The 24018-nt window shown below is 47.7% G+C and overlaps 1 protein-coding gene across 3 annotated transcripts in view; it reads right to left on the bottom strand.

Moving 5' to 3' along the window:
* Window positions 1-24018, bottom strand: part of KDM5B (lysine demethylase 5B) — a 1291824-nt gene that overhangs the window by 1177475 nt on the left and 90331 nt on the right. The window lies entirely within an intron of this gene.

The following is a 24018-nucleotide window of genomic DNA, read 5'->3' as shown; positions in this document are numbered from 1 at the left end:
GTTGGCAGCCTCAGCCCGGTGGTTCCGTCGGCTGGTCCTGGGGTGTATGCGGCCGGTAGTCGTGTGCTGATGTGCGAGTGTGTTTTTTGTTTTGTTGTTGCAGTGTAGTGAAGTTTGTGCTGTTTGCTGTGCTGGAGGTTTGTGGTTGTATTTGGTTTGGAGTTTGAGAGGTGTATGCAGAGAAGGAAATTGTTAGTGGTATTGGTTAGTTGGCATCTCTATCCTGGATTGAACCGGTTGGGCTCGTGTAATCTTACACGACGGGATGCTTGTACACCCTGTGCCTCAGGAGGTACGTGCCCATTTTTTTTTTTCCCCCCCGAGGCCGTTTCAGGATTTAGCTGTCCCCTCCGCCCGCTCCCCTAATAACTTTGCATGCTCTTCACCCCCCCCCCCCTATGACTAGCGCAGCTGCTAGTGTCCATACTTCCGATTGTGTGGTGATTGGTGGTATCTCGTCCGTTCCACAGCCCTGTGGTACCTAGTTGTGGCTGTACGGGCGGTGGGGGATGGTAAGGGTTGGCTGGAGTTGTTGCCTCCGCCTCCCTGGGTCTCGCAGGTGGACCCCTGTGTCCAGCGTCAGCCCTACTGGTGCTCAGAGTACTTCTGTCGGTTCTAGGGGTTTGTCAATGTTCTTTTTTGTTGAGTCATTTGTCTTATTGTTGTTTCGGTTTTAGTCTCTGGCGTTGAAGAGCCAGGTTTTTAGTAATTTTCTGAATTTAAGGTGATCTTTGGTGTTCCTTATTACTTTTGGGATGTTGTTCCAGGTTTTCGCGGCTAAGTGGTAGAACGCGGTGCCTCCGAGTTTCTTCTTGATGCAAGGTTTTTGTTCGTCGGATTTCGTTGGTTGACCTGAGCGGTCTTGTTGGCTTGTAGATTGTTATTTTCTTTTCCTCACATCTGGAAGGTCTAAAAACACGAGCCAATCATTGTGTGGAGTGCCACTAGAATCTGAGATACGTGAAATGTCTCCATTAAGAAGACATGGTTCAAATCTGAAAGTGCGAAGATTGCCCTTAATCCACCATTCTTTTTTGGAATGATAAAATACTGCAAGTAAAATCCCAGACCCATTTCTTTTTCTCAAACCAAATTCTATGGCCCTGAAAGACTTTAATACCTCAGAGAGGCTGTGAAGAGGTCTTCTGAAGCTTTTGGAGAGCAAGATGGTGTAGCAGAAAGTGCCAGGGAGTAACCCAGATGAATGATGTTCAAGATTCAATCGTCTTGCGTGAGGTTTTCCAACAGAAGTAGTAAAATCGTAATCATTCCTGCTACGCACGTTCCTTTATGTAAATCGGAAAAGATGGTTCATACATCCCTGGATGGACAGACTTCCTTGGATCCTGTGACTTAGCTGTTCAAGTCACAACGCTTGCCTTCACCTTGGGCCTGCATCTTTTTTCCTTCAAGGCAGAGTAACGAGGCTTGGTCATAGATGAGGATGCATCACTATTACTTTTAGCACGAGTTTTAAATGACCTAAAATTCTGATGGTAAGATTATCTAACCAAAGTAATGTGCAAAGATGTTACTGCCGTAACGCATTGCATTTTTGGAATACCTCATCCGTTAACAGATCAAACAGGATTTTCCCCATTAAAGGGTAAATCTAACACCTTCTCTTGAATGCCCTGCTGGAAAAGATGCAGCAGTAAAATATGCATATCTATGCATAAAGACTGCACCAGTTATAGCTCTTGCTGTGGCATCAGTAAAGTCCTTTATGACTTGCAGCATTAGTATAGCAAACTCTTGTCTGCCACTTCTTGAGAGAGAAGCTCTGCAAAGCGATCTAAACTCTCCCAATTGAGGATGTTAAAAGCTGAAAGTACTGTGGCGGCATTGATCTGCCTCAGCGATAGGAAAGCATTTGCATACGACTTTTCCCTGCGTTTCACCATGCCTTAGCATTCTAGTCTAACACCGCTGAGGGTGATGGCCCTTTTGCTCTTCTATCGTAAGGCAGCAGACTCTAGTCAGCAAGTTTCACCATTAGTACAAAAGGTTCTTCCTTGGGACCTTAAACTCTGCGTCCAGTGCTCTGAAACACTCAAGTTGGAATGGGGCTTAGCCCAATGGCTTCCATCACTGGGGATTCCCTTGGTAATAATCACTGTGCCTGCCGAGTAGGCAACTTTAACACACGTGAAGTCTCCAGTTTGTCCTTTGGAACAATATCCAGTGCCTGCAATTTCATGAAACAATCTTAAGGTGAAATAGATGGTTATTGCCATTTCAATCAGTGTCTGCATCTATAGACGTCTGCTTCTTGTTAGGAGTACCAGCTCTCCCCCAATAAGTATTTACAGGTGCTAGTGTAAATAGTGGGTTTTTTGAAGAACCCACCTTTTGCATAGCCTTTGAAGGCCCACCATCTTTTCTTTAATGCTTTGTACTAAAACCTATAAGAAAGCTTTAGACAGCATGTAGCAGTGATTTCCTTTGCCATTTCCGAAGGTTCTCCTTGATCCCTTTGTGCTCTTAGGGGACGTAACAATATCTCTCTATAATATCTACTATACTAAAAATATCTACTCTAAAATGTACTGAAATCACGAAGAGTAAATCACAGGTCTCAGGACCTGAATTTTGTCAACCCCAACTGTGGTGTAGACTGAACCGATTCAGCCAACATTTTCTGAGTTTCTTGAGAAAACTGGGGCAAAATCCGCAGGTCTTGCACTGAAATGCCCAACCGTTCCTCTGGCGGTACTGTAAAATATTGACAGATCAAATTCCTCAGAAACCCTTAGTACAAAGGCATTCTCTTTGCATCCCCTTTAACAATTATTTTCTCATGCCTTTTTGGAGAAGCTGCTACCGAGCCCGGTTCCAAGAGAATGCCCTTCGCGAGAGGTCTTCAAGCTTCTCTTCGGTACCGAAGATTTCAAAGTTGTGTCTTCATTCGTCATTTTGGGTACTGATGCGACTACAGGGGAGCCAATTGGTAACCATCGACACAGGAGGCTCTTGACTCTTTAATGCTAATCTTGCCTGATAGATTCTTATCTAGATGCAGGAGAGCTTCCTCGGTATGCAAACGATATGGTCAGGAATGAACAGCTCCCCAGCACCGGGCGGATCCGTTCCCACTTGGCGGTACTCACGTTTTCCCACCAAGAGGTAGTAATGGTTTCCCACCTAGGGAGGGGATTTGCAGATTTAGATGCCCAGGGTTTCCCCAAACAGTCCTGTGAAGACCCCAGAAATGGGGTTGCAGTCTTCACCTTAGTACAGTGCCCAAACACGTACCACACCTGCATGTACACTCTCCTCTTACCAATGTAGGCCTCGTCTTGGTCCTTATTCCTCTACCACCTTCAATACCAGTCCCATTTCTGACAAAGAAAACGACAGCGACCAGGTGAATTGCACAGCAGAAAACACAGGATTTCACTGGGTGATCGATGCCCAGGCACCAGAAAGTCATGAGGAGTATCGGACACAGCCGTTTCCTACAACAGATGCATTGCTTGAATCCTATGGTATATGGCATGCATCAGAGGAAGGCACAGCGTTGAAGACAAAATGCGACAAGATGGGCGCAGCCTGAAAGTGCTCCGGCTCTTAATTCCTTCAGTATCTCTGTGCCTCCCATACTTCGAAATCTGCAGCTTGTACCGGCATTCGTCCCTCAGCCCACACCTCCCCCCCCCCCCCACTGCAGCCAACTAGCTCAAAAACCAGAACTCTGGGGTGGCTGTGTGTCAGTGCCCCAAATTGAAAAGTGGTCTTCAGGTGGCCACACTCTAGCAGCCCTGCGGCACCTGGACACTGGTACCGCTGCTGGACGTAGCTGCTTGGGACTGTGGGTGCCCACCAGGTGAGTGGTGTCGGCCCCCGCAGGAGCTGTACTGGAGAGGTGGCCCGGGTATATGGCTGTGCAGCCCCGAACTCCTGGTTTTGGTCCCGCCGGAAGGCGGCAGCCCCTGTAGCAGCTGTTACCTGAGCGGTGGGGGTGGACCTTCATCGGATCTACAGCTGGCTGGCGTGTCGACCTCCCTGTGTGGCCGACAGGGCCATCGCCGTCTGGACTGCCACACCTGAGGCAGACTGCATTTTTGAATGGGACAGTAAGTGGGTCCCCCAAACCCGCACATTCTATTTTGCTGCAATATTTTGGCCAATTCATCAGGATGGTGGCGGTACCGCAGCCTCTCCCCCCCTCCCGGGCCCTCGCAGCAGGGTGCTGCGGCCCTGAACCATACTTGCAGGCCCTTAAGACCAGCACAGACTCCTTGTGTACAAAGATAGACTCCCTATAAGCAAAGTAGATATATCCGCAATTCAGATCAACTGTGTGGGTGTATGACTGAGGCGGAGATCAGAATAAGTGAGGGAAGCGGACAAAGTTTTGGTCCTGAAGCAAGAGGTCTCCCTTCTACGGCAAACTTAAGAAAATAACAGCTAGGTGATTTGGATGGGCGCTCTCGGCAGAATAACTTGCGAATTCTTGGTGTGGTCGAGACTACCCCCACTGGTAACATGGAGCAGTTTGTTGAAACGCCATAAAGGAAGTACTGGCAGATCCTCCGGTCTCCAAAATGTTTCTTGTGGAAATAGCGCACCGCTCTCTGGTGGCTAAGTACCAGCATGTCCCATAATCGCTCGGATCTTCAACTACCACAATAGGGATGTCCTATTGAAAGCGGCTAGACAAATGGGTGATTTACAATGGTAATCTGCGACGATCCACCTGTTCCCCGATTTCAGTCCCCTGGTGCAAGAGCAAAGGAGAACCTTCCATCGGCCAAGAATATCCTCCACAAAAGAAAAATGTCCAATAGGCAATGAAGTTCCCGGCCATGCTCTGATTGATGCACATGGGGAAAGTATTCTTTTTTACAGCACCTGAAGCAGCAGAAAGGTTTGCACCGGAACTGCCTAACCCGCAACGATTGCCGGACCACGAATCATGACCCAATAGCCACATCATAGTTCATGCCGGTACTTGTCTCCTGCCGCATACCGCTCGGCTTTTGGCCTGGGAGGCCTCATTATCAAGGAATGAGCCCGAGCCACTGGAGCCCGTCTGCTGACGGTGGTTCCTCGTTTCCACAGCCAATGCTGTTGTAGTTGTTTTTTGGATCTCTGTGGGTGGGAGGTCATTGTCGGTATGTTCAGGTTTCTAGTGGGGGTGGGCAATGGGTCATTTGTTGAAGCTGGTTGGAGGAACACCTGTGGGCTTGTGGAGGGGTGGGGAGTGGTTCACGAATCGTGCATATTGGCCCCTGTTAAAAGCAACATGGAGGGTCTCCCCCTGCGGGCACTTTGACTAGATCTGTGTCCTCAGCGTCACATTTTCACAGTGATGGTCACGATGGGTGCGAATGATCTCAATGCGGACAAGGAATATATGGGCGTTTACCAGTAAGAAAAAAACAAGACTTATTGCCTAAGAATCAGTGTTAATGTTCTCCGTCTTAAAGGAACACGTTCACCCAAAGACACCAACCCACCAATGCTGCCAGGCTGGGGGGGTCCACAGGTATGGGTCCTCCTTCATATCACTCAAGAGGGGTAGCCACCTATATACACTGCTCAATGGAATTTGAGTTGCATGAACAGGATGGGGACACGGATGGCCGTTTCCTGCTGTTGACTGGGGAGACCCGGGGGCTGAGAATCTCAAATGTATACGCTCCCAATACTGAAAGTCCCGCATTTTTTGGGAAATGTGCCTCCTATGTGCATAAATACACTCATTATGAAACAATATGGGCAGGAGATTTTAATGTTGCACTTTCTCTAGACAGGGATAAGTCCATGATGAATCAAACAATCCTCAAAGTCAGCACAGACCTGGCTAGACCTAGCTAAATACCATGCACTTCACGACGCTTGGCGGTTCATGCACCCGAATGAATGAGAATACACTTACACTCTGGTAGTAGCTCATCTAGAATAGATTATGTGATGTTGACGTCTGAGCTGCTTCATAGGGTCGGCGCGATCAAGATTCTCCACTGCGCCCTCTCAGATCATGCCCCCGTTTGGGTTTCATTGACCGACTTCGGTCATTGTTGATTCGCTTGGTGTGGGCTGTCAGACAGGGTAGAGTTTCATACGGCACGCTGTGCCTATCACATGCAGAAATGTGTACATTACTTTCTGGCCGCCCAGATACAATAAAATATGGCGGTGGTCCCCTTCTCCTGCGCTACCCAATGATACAATAGAGAAAGGAGATGTCCCTGTATGACCGTGTGGAAGGGGGGGGGGGGAGGGGAGGGTTCACCAGACACCAGTGGAAATTACTTGCAAAGCCTGGGAGGATCTGGTGCGTGTGACGGATACAGCAGTCTGTCACTCCCCTGTTCTAACAGTGTATTCAGTTTTGGCGGGTGGGGGTCCCGGTTCCACAGGGGAGGGTCTTCTGCCAACACTGAGCAACTTGGGGTATACACACTGGGGGGGATCTTAATGAGGGCCAATTTATCACCTGGGATGCCTTAAAGGAGAGGGGCGACTGCAATGTTATTATAGTATCGATTACGGGGCGTGCTGCAGTGTAAATGGCCCGATTATCAACTTATTTATATGCCGACAAGATGCCTGTCCCTGAACAACCGTACGCACGTCATTTCAAATTCCTACATCAGGTATTATACTCCCTACCCAGATCGATCCTCTTCATGCTATAGATGTCGCAAGGAGGGAGCTGGCTATTCTGACATGGTCTGTGTATGCCCTGATAGTTTTGGAAGAAGGTGGGAAAAGCAGTTGAAATGCTACCTACCTTGCAGACATATTCGCCAGAGTTGTGGTTACTGGCCCAGATTGAGGTCGCCCCCCCGGGTAGAGGTTTCTTGGCATGGCATCAGTGGTGGCCAGATTCCTCATTGCCAGGACCTGGGGTAAGGGGAGGGCCCCCGAGCATCGCTGAGCTGAGAGAAACTGCGTATGCCATATAGTTACCAGCAAGTAGCAGACCTTTGGACTATTGGGCCCTCCTATGATCCTATAGGTCTAAGAACATTGTGGACACTGGCTCCCCAAGAAAGAACTCGTATTGTCAGCCCTAATTGATCACTAATGGTAATGTCCACACACTGTAAATAACTGTACCAAGCTCCCCATCGACACCAATCCATTGATGTAACAAATGATGGTAATGTTTATACGCTTAAATGCGCCTGGAGTAGTAGTAACTCAAGGAATACAGTTTGGGTTGTTGGGTGGGACGGCGCGGGTGAACAGGGTGTGTGGCCCTGGGTTGGGAGTTTCGTATTTACTTGTCCCATCTAAAACTCATAAAAAACAAGTTTCTTAAAAAAAAAATAAAAAAAAAAATAGACATTATATTAAAAAAATGTGTCACAGCACAGCAATTCGGACCCGCTCAGTAGGTGGAAAAACAAGAACTGGGCGAGGCAGTTGGTGCCATGGGGGTGAGACGCACACGTGTACAAGAGTCCCATAACTTTAATAACGTTCTTAAAGGGGCAGCTATCTTTGGAAGCCAGATTTTTTTTTTCCAACCTGCCTGCAGACACAGGCACTCCCCAACCAGTTATGATATGATCTCATTCTCAGGAGGGGCTCTGGCACTAGAAAAATGCAGGATGCCATGAGGCCGAGCAAACTCAAAAAAGTCTAAGACCGGCAGATACTGGGCATTTTGAAATCTGGTCACCATCTGTAGAATATCTTGAGCCCTCACCTCTGATGGCGAGGCATTTCCCAAGGAATGTGTTCAGGACTAATCCAATAAATTGGAGTTTCTGTGATGGTATGTGGCACTTCTTGAAGTTGGGGGAGAAGCCCAGCTTGTGGAGGAAGTGGCAAACATAATCCAGATCTTGCGCTTCCTCCGAGAACACTGCTCTGATCTGTAGGGGTAGATATGAATTCCTCCCCTCCCGAGACTTGCTGCCACAACCACCATTAGCTTGGTGGAAACCTTCGGGTGGAGGTTAGCCCAAATGGCAGAACCCGAAATTGATAGTGAAATGAAAGTAAGCATCCTGAAGGTCCAGAGATACCAACCAATCGTAAAGTTGTAGGGACTGAAGGATCTGAGGAAGGGTTACCATCTTTAACTTTTCTTTCAAGAGGAATTTGTTCAATTCTCTTAAGTCCAAGATGGGTCTCATTCCTCAGTCTTTTCGGAACTAAGAAATATGGGGAGTACCAACCCTTGTTGCTCTCCGCTACAGGTACCGGTTCTATAGCACCGCTAGCAGGTCCAAAATCTCCTGCATAAGGAGTGGGTCTGGAAAACATCAAAGGGTTGTTCCCCGGTGGATGACTGAGGGGTGTGTAGAAAAGGCAGGCAGTAACCTTGGGCAATTGTTTCCAATGCCCAAGCATCTGAAGTAATAGCCTGCCATTCTGTCAGATGTTGAGTTAACCTGCCTCCTACTGGTGTCTTGTGTAGTAAGACCTCAGAGGGGTAGGATATGATTGTGTATAGGCGCTACATAAATAAACTATGTGTTTCAAAGCGCTTCAAGGCAAGGGAGGGAACAAGGGAAAAACAATGACATTCTTACAAGCCATGACCAGTAAGGATGTGAAATTAACTATCATACTCAGCCTGACAACATTTCAGATAATGCAAGAGCTAAGACATAGATAAGGAAGTTAGGGGGAGAGTGGGAAGGAAATGGAAACAGACGGGCGACTACCGTACTAGGCCCGACGACATTTCTGGTAGAGCTGGAAAAAAAACAAGAGGTGAGGAAGAGGGGTGCAGAAAGGTAGGGGAGGAACAAAACAAGCGACTATCATATTAGGCCTGACGACATTTCAGATAGTGGTGGAGGGGTATTGGAGAGGAAAAAACCATTAAGGGGAGGGAGGAGGTTACAGACGAGGTTGCTATCATACTAGGTCCAGGGACAATTCTGATAGAGTAAGTGCATAAAAGAAAGTAAGGGGAGGAGATAGGAAAAGGAATAAGGGAAAGGAGGAGAGAACAGAGTTAGCAGTCAAAAGAGTGGAGAAGCAAGAGGGGAGAGTAAATACAATTGCAGAAGTCAGTAGTAACACAATGTTGCAAGCCAGGATACAAGATGAAGATGGGAACAGCATGAATCAGGGCCACCATGAGTACCAGATGCAAAAGCAGTTCCGCATGAGAGTTGAGAAAGGGTGACGCATCATGAATTAAGTCCATAAAAGTCAAATCCAGCATTGTCCACAAGACGATGATGGTGAAACCAGAATGTATCAGGACAGACGCCTGCAGAAGTAGGCTTGAGTGGGGTGAGAGGGGAGCAGGGTAGAAGAATCAAGCAAAACAGGCAACACCTGTGTGCGAGAATGGGGGGCACAAGGGAACATCACGGGGGGGGGGGAACCAGAGGGAGTAACATGTTGGTGCATGCTTACCTGCTGTCTGAGCAGGGGGTCGGGCCCTGGGTTCTCCAGGTCCCAACAGGAGCTCCCCTTGAGCAGTTGAGAAGGAGGGAGAGCAGGACGACAAATATATGCAACAATACTTTGCCTGAAGGTCAAATGTTTAGGGTTTGCGCAAAGGACTTCCAAAATAATTGTATGTTTTAATACTCCACTGGACTGGGGAGGTGGATGTGTCACTGAATCCCCAGGATTACTCTCACCACTCCAGATTCTAAGCCTTACCCCTCCCCCCCCCCCACACTACGCTACCTTGACTCAGTCGACCAAACTTTAGTCTTTCCTATTCATCATAAAAGGTTGGTCACTCAGAATTAATTCTGAAAGTCCATCTTAACATCTCTCAAGAAACAAAAACAAAAAAAAACAAAAATGTAGCAAAGACTGCATATAAAAATTTGTAAAATAGAAGGACATTGTCCAGAACACAGCTTCATCAAGGATGTGCATTTGGGTAAAGGATGCAGTTCAACATTGCCCTTCCCAAAATTTTCCATCTCCAACAAGAGCATCTTGCGTATAAGCATGTGAAGTACATAATTGTTGGGAGCCAAGTGACGCATAGCTTCTGCCCCTCACCTGACCCAATACCACACAGGTGAGAACTTACTGTGGCAACTGTACCACCCTTATCCCAGGCAGGTACAGCAAGACAGACCTTTTAGACTGAAGATAGAAAAAGCAGAAAATGACAGGATGAACAGTAATAAGCACACGCATTAGACACGAAGCTCACATGCACTCCACATGAAGAAACGCAGACATGAGGTAAAATCTGCATTTATAAATGACATGAAGTACACTAACAGAAGCAAAGTACAAGTTAAATGCAACATGAAAAACATGCAAATATAGCTAACACAGAAGCAGCAGTATAACCAGGCAGCCATCTGCCAAGGCATAAAACAAGCAGTGTCACATAGCAATTTGCTATGCAATTGTGTAGGTTTGCTAATGAAATGTGCACTTGTGTAGCTAAATTGCCCTCACCAATTAAAGCATAGCTTGCCCTGCATTGCTCTCGTCCTCTGTGCTCTCTTCGCCCTCTTTTCTCTGTTCACTTCAAGTGCTAATGGAGAGAAAGTGCAGCAGTAATCACCTCCTCCTCTCTTAAATACCAAAGGCATGTGTGGAAGTGCTAGGCAAGAATTAAGCTTTCAATATCGTGTCTGGCAAAGACGACTATGTGTCAACTTTATATTTATTTCTTTAAAGAATCATTTAATGCCAGTACTAAAATGTAAGTTGTTACATAATGCATAATTACAGTATTGATACTGCAAAACACTGAATCATCTCCATGCTTTACAGCTAAGTTTAGGTTAGTTTATCTAAATTTCATAGCGTTACCTACATTTCGTTTTGTTAGGGTGATGCATCATATTGACGAGAAAACACTTTTGAAAGTGCACATGATCAAATGCTTTTGATGGCAAACCTAGTTCTGTAACCTACAGGTTGCATACATCTTGCAAATGGTGTTCCCATGAGCGAACCCATACTTCTTGACATTCTATATCACCCCGTCTTTATAACCAGGTACCCTAAAAGTGAGATGACCACAAACTACAATATTCCACCCAGTTTGCCCAGTTCTCTGCCTGCTACGTAATCCACTTTGCTTAGTCTCTTTCTTGCCTCTTACATAATGAATACACAAAGCGAACTAGATGCTTACACAAAGTAGTGATCAATAGTTCCATCCAGTCTATACAGCTACTGCAATGCCGAACACTGTAGTTAGCCTCCAGAGCTCGCTTTGATTGCGATTGTATTAAATATTACCACCTGCAGGAGACAGCTGGCCAAACAGTTTTCTGAGCCTTTTTATCTTATGTATTTGTGTCCATTCATGAAGCTCACTGTCTACATTTTAGAGACACTCGTCAATGGAGCGCAAAGTCTTGTCGCCCACACGCAGGGGCGAGTAGCATTTGCAAGAGATTTGAAACTTATATTTACTTTGCATTAAATGTCAAATAAAGGTTTTACTGTGCATGGCTGGCCTCAGGGTGGCAGCAGTGTTACAAACAAAGTGGGTTTGAAGTGAAATGCACCATTTTACAGAAATCACATTTTAAAGGGCTGTCCTCCATTGCTATGGTAGAGTGCATTTCTCTTAGGTTGAATATGTAAACGAAGTATCCCAACCTGCGGGTCTAGCTGAAGTTTAAAGAATTTGCAAGCCCTGACTCCTCTCACTAATGTCTTATTTCAGCAGTATGCAAAACTGCTGTACTGTTGCTCATTTCATGTCTTGGGTACAAATAACTTCTGGAACATTAACAATATTCGTATAAAATTGCTAACCAAATGGGTCGGTTTCCTAAAAAGATTTAATTAGCAAACTCTGCTAATTAAATTTTGAAAACTAATTCATGCCTCGTCTTAAAAATGGAAGCCGCAGCATGTTTTAATTAAACGAAAGGCCTCAAGACTTTGAGAACTCAAAACGCTGAACGCACAAAAATACAGATCAATGCAGAGCTAAGACAGCAGCTAGCAGCCCAAGACAAGGTTACCATGAATAAGGGAGAACGGGAATGGCAGAACGAAAGTACGAAATAAAAATTCCCAAGAAGCAAGCAATATATGCTAAGATTAATTAAGAGCACAAACAGTGCATTAGCCAGGTGCAAGGACACAGTAGGCTCCATGAAGGATAACTCAAGAGTGTCCCTAGAGGCAACAGAAATCACAGCCTACATGTAATAGTAGCTAAAACTTTAATAGGAGGCAATTAGATTTCATACATGGTCTCATCACAAGTGACCCATAAGTGGAAAACAGTGTCTATTCATTAGCAGAGCATAGAGATACGACAGCTGCCATATTCCGTACACGTGCACACAGACACGTGATGCTGCACAAGGCCAAGTACAAAGATCATCCTAGCTCATGCCCTAGGAATGCTAACTTTTAAAGGACCAGTCCATGGGCCTCTCTCCCCAATAATCAGCCTGGCTCATGCCTTGGCGACCTGTCAATTGCCAAAGGTTGGTTAGCAAGGAGCCAACCTGTCAAAACCCTCAGTGTCATGCGACCCATGAAATAGCTTGCCAGCCAATCACTTGGTGTAGGGATGATGTATGTTTACCTTTATACATGTAGAGGTGGAGTTATCAGATATGCGTAACACAATCAAACGTTTAATACAGGTTATGTTAAGTGGTATTTATATAGCAGTCTACACATCATTGGTAGGACCTCAAAGCGCTTGCGAGTTGAACGCCCTCAGGGAGCTAAGTCAAGGTCAGTTGAGCGATTATGTTATCATAAGGTGCTTTGGTGCATGCATTATGTGCACAGCTGATGAGATTGTTTTATGGTAGCTGCCTCTTAGCATTAAGTGAGGTGGGATCAAGATCAGTTGAATGTGTGAAGTCCGGAGGTTGGACTCCAGAGACTTGGTTCTGGCTGCGTTAGGCCTGTGTAGGACGCAGGTGTGCAGCTAGGCCGATTGTCATGGGGTATAGATGCGTTCTAGCAGGGTGTTGAGGTGTTTATGGAGAAATGTTTATATGTGAGCAGCTAGGCTGAAAGTGATCAGGGGTGTAGCTGCGCTCTATTGTGTGCTGATGTAGAGTAGAGAGTGAGCATAGTGATAGGAGAGGGGTGTGACTGGGTGGAGGCTTTATTCTTATAAGCCCACATTCCAGATTTCAGTTACGCGTTTTGCGATTGCTGCACTCAGAGTGACCTTGATAGTGACTTAATAGTCGCTTTCAGTGGTGTCATTGCTCGGAATCTTCCCTGAATGTTTGTCTGCAGTTTGCTGGGTCTCAGTGGCCTTCTAGGTCTTATCGGCATTATGTAAAGTGCCACATTTTTAATACTTTGTGGAAGGCCATGTAGTTATGGGTAGGTCGAATATATGAGGGGAGGGAGTTCCACAGAGTTGGAGCCAAAGTTGAGAAGGCGGATCCTCTAAAAATCCAAAACGAACCATCCTACAAATTTTCGAAAGCAAGTAAAAACCTTACTATTTAACAAATATGTGGAACTCCTCAGCCCATCTCCAATGTATGAATACCACTGCCTCTGACGAAAACCCTACTGTTTCTAACCATCTTGTAACGTATTATGTACTGCCTTCTTAGCACCTTGAAACCTCCGGGTCTGGGTGCTACCAACAAATACAATAAGCTGCTTAAGAGTCAAGCTGAGGCTGCTCTGCCACACTAACAAAAGAGTTTGGTAAAGCTGGAGGGAAGCCTTGGTACCTAAACAGGAAGACATGTTAAGATCTTGACCAGAGGGCTTAAAGACAATCTCCCTATCAGATACACCATGCGTGTATGGAAACAAGTCAGCCTGTGTGCCTATTTTTTAATGTATACTTTTCCAATGTATCTCTTTATTCAGTGTGAGATTTGCATTTTAATGATGCAAGATGTTTCTAATCCTACGAATGCCATGTCTGTATTTTGTGAGGTTTTATTGCCACAATTTGCCCAAAATAAATGCTTAGATAAAATTGGCATATGTAGAACATTGTAGTAATGTGTTGGATATCAATGCTTCAGCATAGAGGTCCTTAATGACACTTGAAATCAAAATATGTGGTTTGTAACATGCAGGGGTGCAATGACATGTGTGTGATGGGCATAAGACAGTTGCTAATGACGAATAAATGTCTAGTCACGCCAGCAAGGTGCGACAATCCAGAGTGTGCCTGGCTTCCGTGAGATTAAGGATTGGCCCTGTTATAGTATAGATGTTTACCATCGGGGAAGTGGCAAGAAAAAGGAGGTTGCATAGAATGGTCTTGGGCCACTGCAGCTTTTCTGAACTAAAAGCATTTATATAGCTCTACGAACCCTCAGGTATCTGAGCGCTGCTTATTACCCACGGTGTGTGGTGCTCATTTAGCGACCTCTGAAGGATGAAAGGCTGAGTTTGGCCCTGCCGGGATTCAAACCTGTGTCAGCAGGCTCTGCACAGACAAAGCAAACGCTGTACTCGCTGTGCTATCGGACCGGACATACGTGTATTTGAAATACATGTAGAGCTGTGAGAATTGTTTCAAGACTTTAAATTCTCCAATAATTGTTTTTTATTTTATTTTTATTTTTTAAACGTCAAACGTCTCTATATCCATGGTAGGTTAGATATCAGTTCCTGCATCTGTTCTACTGCAAAAGTGCCATTATTCACCGGTGGAAAAGAACCAAACAATACCAAATTACTCACAGTTAAACATTCTGTTCAGCGTAAATACCACAACGTCCAAACATTTGCAAAGAAACAAAATGGCCACTGGATGTTTTTTTTCCCATTCCACATAATGGTAACACCACAACAGCTGTTGAGGTTGGAAAAAAAAAAAAAAGGGTACAGCTGAAAGCCCGGAAGCCAACTAGGACCCAGAAAGACTAGAGCATCACTGCACCCACAGGAGGCAGACAAATTATGCACATGGAATTTTTTTTTTTTTTTTTTAAATGACATGCTGAGTAAGAGCATCCGTTAGGAAGCAGCACCAATGAATTGGCAGGGAGCTGCACAAGACCATCCTAAGCAAGAGAAGCCACTGGGCGAAAGGTCTGCAGGCAACCCTTACAGTATGGGTGGTCTTGCCGACAAAACCATGAAACTTGTAGACTCTGAACAATTTTTTTTACCAAGGCAGTGGTAAAAGTCTAAGGGACAGGTACCTGATAAAGCCAAGAGGATTACCTGATAATGCCAAGAGGTTAACGAAAGCTTCTAGGGAAAAGAGGTGCAAAGAACCACACAAACAGAAAAAAAGAAACTAAAGAGGCTGGTGGGAGTCTGATCAAGGCTAAAAGGTTGGTAAGAGCCCATCAGGTGCTGTGATGAGACAAGGCAACTGGTAGCACTAAGACTTTTATAACCGGATGATTGAACTATTTCAACCAAGCAGTAACAGTTGTGCTCTCTGCTTCAACTTTCTTATTTCTAGGATTTCCCACAAAACCCCATCAACCTACTCAATCCTACATTTAAGTGGACGGTGTCGAGATTGCTACCTAGCAGTTTTCATTGAAGATATTGAAACTAGGTTATCGAAGTAAAGGATGTTTGAGGTTAACAAAAGAATATAGCATTGTGTGTCATGAAAGTTAATATGTTTGGTGTAACAAAGGCAGGTGTTTATGCCTTTAACAATCAAAATTGATAGAGACTCTGGCCTTTTTATTTGGAGCGACAGATGAGGGTTGCTCATCAATATCAGAGGTGGAAAACCATCAGTTTCTTGGCATCAAAGTGTTAAGCAGGGGTCGATCAGACCACTAAATTGTTTTATCACTAGGCCAATGGTTTGATCATGCTGCCAGAAGTGTGGTAATGCCACACAAATGTGGTGAAAACATCAATTGTTGTAGGCAAGCTATGCAATGGTACCAACAAGGCCTGAAAACAGACAGTGGATTTTAGGAATAGTGTGCCGACAAGTGTCCTTTTAATAAAGCTTTTTTAGTTTGTGGTCTAGAAGCCAGCATGCAGTGTTGCTATGAGGCACACTAGTTATGGTTGCAATACTGAGGATCACAGGAGGAGTGAGTGGAGGCGCTACGAGGCAACAGTCGCCCTTTCATAAAAAGGGGTCTCTACTTCTAGATTGATGCTTTGGAACAATTTTTATTAGATATGCCCGTTCTCTTTTTTTCCTAGGAGGGTAGGAGACAGTTGATGTCCTGTGTAAACTACTTATGATCCCTCATCAGTGACTATTCTGGCTATAGTCGTTGAGCGGTGCAGGCAAAACCATCCAACGAGTCAAAGGTTGCAGACTGATTTAAAGCAATGATGGAATTCTCCGAGAGCAAATATGTAAAGAATCTCATAGCACCGGATATCCAAATATAGTCTATTTCGGCGTCAAGTACTGCTACCTTTTGCCATCTCAAGGCAGGCTCTGATGTAGGGTCTCCATGTTTAAGATTAAGGAATCCTTTCTGCGTGAGAAAAGGAAGCGATCAAGAACTTCTACGTATGGTCTCAAAAAGACCAAGGTAGAGCACAGGCCAATCAATAACATTGTTCAAGTCAATCCAAGGAAGCCACATGCAGCAGAGCATATTCTAGATGTCAAAGCATGCTCTTATGCAACAGAGTATGACATAAGATTGGAAATGTCTTGGAAAGTGTTGCAAAATGTAGGAGGCCTCTACACTCTGAGGCAGTTATTTATCAGGCGTGTTAGCTTGGAAAACAGGTACCTTGGAAAACAGTGTGCCATTGCATGTATAAACTGATTCTAGTAAGCCAGTGAACATGTCAAATTCCCTTTTCATAGGTGCTAGGAGGAAGGTTGGTGCTTTGAATGGCCCCGGTGGATTTGATTTTGGAATGAGAAAAAAAAAAAAAATGGAGGTTATGCTTGGACTTGAATTTTATGTGCGTTTGTAAATTTCCCTAGGCCAGCAAAGAGAAGCTTTCTGATAGTAATACGAAATTTAACTATTACTAAACCAAACAATGATGAATTAAGAGCTCCAAGTTCGGATTCAAGATGGCCACCTGCAGGGAATAGACGTGCCGGTGGAGCTCCCGCACCCCAGACCTGGGAACTTGCCCACCACCCGGTCTCTGGGCTGAAATTTGAGGAGACAGATGGCTTGAAGTGGCTCTGGTGCAGGGGCGCACCGGGCGAGACGGCGAAGAGAGCCGTGACTCACGTTGTGGAGGCCGCCGAGTCGGCACGGATCCTGAGGGCAGGAGAGGCAGCCGCAGCCCGGCGAGCGGAGTCGAGCTCGCCTGCAGCAGAGGACCACCCGCGGCGGGGGCGGCCCAGTACCCGACTGCAGGGAAGAGACAGCGACCGCACGGCCCTGGGTTGACCTGGGGGCTGCCTTGGCGGGGCGACTCTGCGGCAGCCGCCCCGACGTCGGAGTAAGCGGGGCCTGCGAGCGGGAGAGGCGGCAGTTGCTCGGGCGGGCGGATTTGCGGCTTGCCCGGGAAGGAGGAGCTGCGGCGGCGGACGGCACAGCATCTGGCCGGCTGGAAGTGTCGGGTGGCCAGCCGAGGCGAGGAGAGGCTGTGGTGGAAGCACCCGCGCTCGGAAGTGAAGGAGGCGGTGTCACCTGTCTTGGCAGCGGGCAGCCGCGGAGAGGGGGCTCGCGTGCTTCCTGGGAGGCGCTCGCTGCCGGTGGAGGAGGCACCCGATTAGGAGCAGCCCGGAAGACTAGGGCGCCCGGAACGCGACCCGGAGGGGCCGGCTGCGGAGGACTTTGGGGAGCCAACCCCGGTGAGGATTGGAGGTTGGCCCCCCGGGGCTGCAGGATGTGGCTGGCAGAAGTGCTGAATGAGTGGCGGCCAGCAGGGTGGTAGACATCCCGCGGCTTGAAATCCCACCCTGGGGAGCAGCGCTGTGCAAAGCCGCGAGAGGGCTCTGTGTTGCACTCTGCGTGGGGCACATCCTACGTGGGGAAGAGATCAGCGAGCGGCCCGGCCCAGTATCCACGGTGAGAGGTCCCCTCGACCATTAGGGCCTCAGGCGGCACACGGAGGAGAGGGGCTTCACTCTTGCTACCCTGGATGCGCTCCAGGAGGCATCCTCGTTCAAGAGGAGCACGGACAAAGCACATGTGATGCCCGGTGGGGCAGCCCAAGAGCCCGTAGGACTTTGAGGAGTGTGCAGCAGACAGTAGATCAAGCGCCCAAGGAAAAGAAGTAAAGGAAGTGGGGCAACAGGAGCTAAGACATTAAAACCTCTGGAGAGACTACTCCAGGCTTCAAAGAGGGGGCCAGTAGCGTGCAGGGGTGAGAACCTTATGCATAAGACTCACACTGGGATGGCCACAAAACACAAAGGAAAGAGCAGGAGAGCATTGCAGACCTCGGGGATGCTTCAGACACTCTCCCTACTATTTGGCTGTTGCAGGAGAGGAGAAAGACGGCAAAAACGTGAGGGACTCCACAGAGGTTGAAGACACCATCCGAAGGGGAGAATTCAGCCGCGATATCAAGACAAGACATAAGGGGAGAGATGCTCACCCTGCAAACCAATTTGACGAAAACGTTCCAGGAACAATTTCAACTTCTACAAGCGGATCTCAACTCGGCCTTGGGGGGAGATCAAGCAGGAACTGCGGCAGCAGGGCGAGCGAACAGACCTCACGGAGAGAGGGTTGCAGGAGATGGATAAAGAAGTGACGGCTCATAGTGAGGCAATTGAGAGGCTTGGTGTGGCCACGCAAAATCTGTAGATTCAGATGGAGGACATGGAAAATGGGTCCCGTAGGGTTAATATACGGATCAAAATGCTGCCGGAAACGGTTCAGGACAAGGAACTAAAGGGAGTGGTCGAAGCCATCTTCGCTAGGATACTGGGAATGTCACCCCCGGATTCAGTGGAGCTAGACCAGGTACACAGGGTGGGCAGAGGAGCTTTGCAGAGACCTAGAGATGTTTTAGCGCCGTTTGCCAGATACGCCCAAGAGGAAGCAGTCCTTCAAGAGGCAAGAAACAAGAGCCAATAAAGTACAATGAGCACCATACCGCCTTGTTCCAGGACCTAGCGAGCAGTACACTGCTAAAGAGGCGCCAAATGGGCCCTGTTCTCAAGGAGCTCAACGGCAAGGGGATAAAATACAAACGGACCTTCCCTTTCGGACTTTTGTTTGGGAGGGGACCCAAAAGCGAATAACCATGTTGCAGGAAGGAGCCAATGTCCTCCACCTGGATCTCGATGAGGCTTCTACTAGTGCGGAGAGGCGGCCCACGCATGCCGGGACAGGGCCAAAACCCTGGCTGTGGTCAACGGTGGGGGAAAAGAGAAGGGGGGGGCGAAGCTAAGCGGAAAACCACCCAAGGAGAGGAATAAAAATAGCCCGGGAGGAGAGTCCAAGAAGAAACATAAGCCAAAGAGCGGTACTAGGGTGGTGGGCCTCTAAAGGAAGTAAGTGGCAAGGGGGAGGGGGCAATCATCTATGAATCGGAAAGGGTGGGTATACCCGAGAAGAAGGGGGCGGGAAGGGCAAGCCCTTCTTGAGTGGAGGAGGAGGGATAGGTGGATGGGTGGGGGCGGGGGGGGGGTGTGTTGGGACAGCGAGATGGGAGAGAAGGGGGTGTGGGTAGCAGCGGCTCGGTATAGGCCCCAGGCCAAGGGAGGCGAAGGGTTACACCAATGCAAGAAGGGGCAGGGAGGGCTCGAGCGGGAACACTCGAAGTTCTATGTCTGGTGGGGATGGCGGCATGTGGGATAGGGGGGATGGAAGCCGATCTGAGAGCTGGGACAGAGTGAGCCGCATTCAAGTGGCTAACGCATAATGTGAGGGGATTGAATACCCCTCTCAAGAGAAAGAAACAGGAGCAGTTTACGAAAGAGGGTCCAGACATTTTTAAGCCTCCAAGAAACATCTCAGAAAAAAAGACCATGGGTGCCTAAAGCCGAGGGGGGTTTGGCCAGATCCTCCACGCATCGGGGAGATGCTAGTCAGGGGAGAGGGGAGTGGGGGGGGGGGGGGTTTGCCTTAGCCATCAAAGATTCGGTTGACTTTAGGGTCACAGAAACTATAAGGGACATCATAGTTAAGGGGACACATCAGGACAACCCATATATGCTAGCGGTGATATATGCTCCAAACTCAGCAGTTTTTGAAGCGCGTGTTGGGGGTATTGGAAGACAAGGCCTGGGGGCAAATAATTCTACTGGGAGACCTCAATTCAGCTTGGGAGAGGGGGCGGGACAGGTCGGGGATCCCACGAGAAATGGGAGGGGGGGCTGTGATGTCGGCAGGCCTCAAAGAATAGGCAGAGCAGGGCTGAGGGATGTGTGGTGGGAGCTGAAAGGGGATGAAGGCGGCTATACTTCTCTCAGGGGTTCATGGGTCACGTCCAGTTTGGTGGGTAGGATTAGAGAGGCAGTAACGGACCAAGGTGGTCTCAATGAGGATGCCTCTAGGGCATAGGGAGAAAGGGGTGTGGACTTGGAAGTATCCAAAATATCTCCTTAGAGATCCTATTCGGCAGGAAATGTAAGAAAAGATCAAGAACTTTTTCGAGCTCAATAAAAGAGGGGACACTAGGGAGGAGACAAGATGGGATGCGTTTAAAGCTACACTGAGGGGGGGGGAATTCTAGCTGCTGCGGCGCAAAGAGAAAGAGGCAACTGGAGGCGCTGGAAACGCAGCTAGAGGGGGGGGGGGGGGGGGGGGGGGGAGTTGAGAAAGCCAGGCAACAAGCGGGAGTTACCCCGACCAGGACGGCCATGAGGGAATATCGCAGAGCATTGGGGCAGTTGGAAATCCTTTGCACCAAAAAGGCTGAAGGGGCGCTGCTTCGTGTCCGCCAGAAATTTTCCGCTAAAGCGAATAAGGCAGATGCACTCCTTGCACGCCTACTGAGGGGAGCCCACAGCGGGCGACGCTAGTAGGGGAGATGCAGGAAACTTTAGTACAATTCTATGATTCTTTACGCATCGCAGGAGCCCCGGGCCTGCTCACAGGTACGTTTTTGGAGAGGGTGGAGATGGGAAAGATCGGGAAGGAGGTGCTTGACTCACTTAACAGGGAGGTTTCAGAGGAGGAAGTGAGGAAGAGGATCTGCAACCTACCACCTAACAAGGACCCAGGCCCGGATGGATATACTGCGGCTTTTTATAAAACTTTCGCATCCACACTAGTTCCCCACCTGACTCGCCTTTTTAACACATTTAGATCGACGGGGAGAATAACTCCGACCATGGAGGAGGCAAGGCTGACCCTCATTTTGAAACCACATAAGGACCCGAAGAGAGGACATCTTACAGGCCCATAGCTCTAATATCGACGCCAAAATATTCACAAAAATCTTGGCCAACAGGCTGGAGGGCTTTCTCCCAGATTTGATCCATGCGGATCAAGCAGGGTTTATAAGAGGCCGACAAACTGCGGATAACATCAGGAGGGTGGCCCATCTGGTGGAAAAAGCCAAAAGGACGGACACTCCCGCGGTGGTCCTATCGCTGGACATGGAAAAAGCGGTTGACCGCGTGGAGTGGTCCTTGTTCAGGATCATGCAAAAAATGGGCATTGATGGAGTTCTTACGTATGGTTCGGGCTAATTATCAGGCGCCAATCATGAGAATAGCAGTGAATGGGGTCATGTTGCGGTCCTTTAGACAGAGCAGGGGCACCAAGCAGGGCTGTCCCTTGTCCCCGATGCTTTATGCTATTTATTTGGAACCTCTTTTGCAGGCAATTAAGGAGACAATGGGGCTACAGGGCATTCCATTCAGGTGAAAGGAACAAAAAAATGGCAACATTCGCTGATGACATGTTTCTAACGCTGAAGGCGCCCCAGGAGTCTATTCAAGCAAGCGGGGCTCTGCTGGAGGAGTTTGGGGGAAGCCTCGGGCTTGAAGATTAACGGCAGCAAGTCAGAACTTTTGAACCGGACTCTAAACCCAGGGGACTGGAGTCGCTTAGGGCGGCTACCCCATTTCTATGGAGTTTGGGCAGCATTAAGTACTTAGGAGTGAAAATTACACCAATCTTAGCTGGCTGGCATCAAGCTAACTATCCGCCACTGCTGAGGGACATCAAGCGGGATTATCGCAGGTGGAGGGACCTCAGCGTGTCGTGGCTGGGCATGGTGTCAGCGGTTAAAATGGTAACTCTGCCTCACCTTCTGTACCTCTACGAGGCAATACCACAAGCAGGACTTGGGTATTGTGGCTTCCAAAGCAGCTTAAGCCTAAGCACCTATACGAGAATACCATAACGAAATTAATGGCAGAGAATTGGAACAAACTGGTATGAATCAAGGGGATCACAACCATTCCGTCCCCTTTCACACCCTTGTTCGGTAACAGGGATTTCACGCCAGGGCTGAAGCAGGTGCGTTTACGCAGTGGGAGGGGGGGGGGGGGTGCAAGTGGCTGAGCAACCTGTTCCGAGGGGGGAGAATTCTCTCATTCGAGGAGTGCAAGAGGTAGTACGGGATAAAGGAGGGGGAAAGGCTCAGATACGCGCAACTGCGGCATTGGGTACTGAACCCGGCGAACAAACAGGCAGCAACAACAGAAAAGACGCGTTTTGAGAGATTCCTCTTGTCCAATGACGGATCCAGGGGGCTGATATCCAACCTATATAAAATTTTGGAAGAGGCAAACACCAGGGTCCAATGGCGATATATGCGGAGGGAGGTGGGAGCAGATCATAGGAAGGGAAATTGAGCGAGAAGAGTGGGAGAGGCTATGGAGGAAAATCCCCAAACTGGCGAAGGCATCACAACTGCAGGAAACATGGTATAAGATTCTGTTTGGTTGGCATTATACTCCAGCACGCCTCCGGGAGATCTATCCTAACACTTCGGCAATGTGCTGGAGGGCACGGCACAACATTTGGTGGGACTGCCCGGCAATCAGGCCCTTTTGGCAGGAAGTAGGGGAGGCTCAGGAGCAGGCGTTTGGGATAGGGAGCAGCAGACCACCAGAGGAAGTTATCCTGGGTCTTGGAGGGGGGTACCGTCCCGGGGGAGCCAAGATCGCAGGAGAAAGCGAGGGCGATCCTCGTAATTGCAGCTATGACGGTAATAGCGCAACGATGGAGGAGCGCGGAGGTTCACCTCGTGCGGGACTTGCTGCGGAAGCTTTGGGAAATTGCAGCTCTTGCGTGGACAACATACGCCATGAACAACAACGTGCTCCATTTCGCAAGGGACTGGGAAGAAATGATGGTGTTTAAGGATGACTTTCGAATTGGGTGGTGCCCTCAGCGCCTGCGGCTGCTGGACTCGTCGTAAACTTTAGCGAGCGGTTCTTGGGTGTAATAGATCAAGGACAAAACTAGAGGGGTGTGGGGGGGTAGGTCATGCCTCAGTGTTGCCTCACCATCACGAACTCTATCGACTGACTCAGGGTGTAATGGATCAAGGACTTAGTAAAGCTGCCTGTTGGAGGGGGTGGGGGGGTGAGTTGGGAAATGCTTTTTTTTTGTTTTTGAAAATAAATAAAAAGAGTTCTGAAAAAAAAATAATTTTAAAAAAAAAAAGAGCTCCAAGTTCAGTTTCATAGCGCAATTCCAACTTACCTGGACAAACTGCTCCAGTTGTGAACTATTAATATGATGCCCATGTAGTGTATATGTAACCATCACCACCAACCAATCCCTATTCCCCGTAGGTTTTTCTAACTAAGATTATGTTAGGACATCTGATAACGAATTTGTAGTAATTAACCAATTGTTTTCTATGTATTCTTGTTTATCTCAGATTGGATTGCTGGTTTGCTGTCCCCGCTTCATTTGGATGACAAGAAAGCTGGATTTTACCTTGCACTTTGTCCTCGAGTCCAGTTCGGAACGACTGAGTACTCTGGGTAATTTGGGACTTTCCTGGGCCATCTTGACACAATCCTACTACTTCCCTCTCTACCCACCAGTCCCAATGTGCAGTGTTAACAGCAAAGCACCTGCAGTGCACGCAGAGAAAATCTATTCCACAGAACCCCTCAGTGGGTGAGTTAAATAACTAATGGAGGAGTATTGATCAGTACATCCAAAGATACAAAATTACTAAGAACCTAAACGGTTGAGGGTGCTAGGACTACTCAGATTAAAATGTTTAAAGGGGCAATGAAATAGCTTTGGGCATTTCGACATAAGAAATTCCGTAGACACAGAGTCATCATATCATCTCCTCTTAAGGATAAGTAGATGTGGCTCAGCCCTTGTGGATGATCTCTAATAAACTGCACACAAT

Source organism: Ambystoma mexicanum, chromosome 13 (genome assembly GCF_040938575.1).
Source record: "Ambystoma mexicanum isolate Mex_15411 chromosome 13, UKY_AmexF1_1, whole genome shotgun sequence".
Classification (NCBI taxonomy): Eukaryota; Metazoa; Chordata; class Amphibia; order Caudata; family Ambystomatidae; genus Ambystoma; species Ambystoma mexicanum.
Note: the sequence above shows the minus strand (reverse complement) of the source record. Positions and strands in the feature narration are given on the sequence as shown.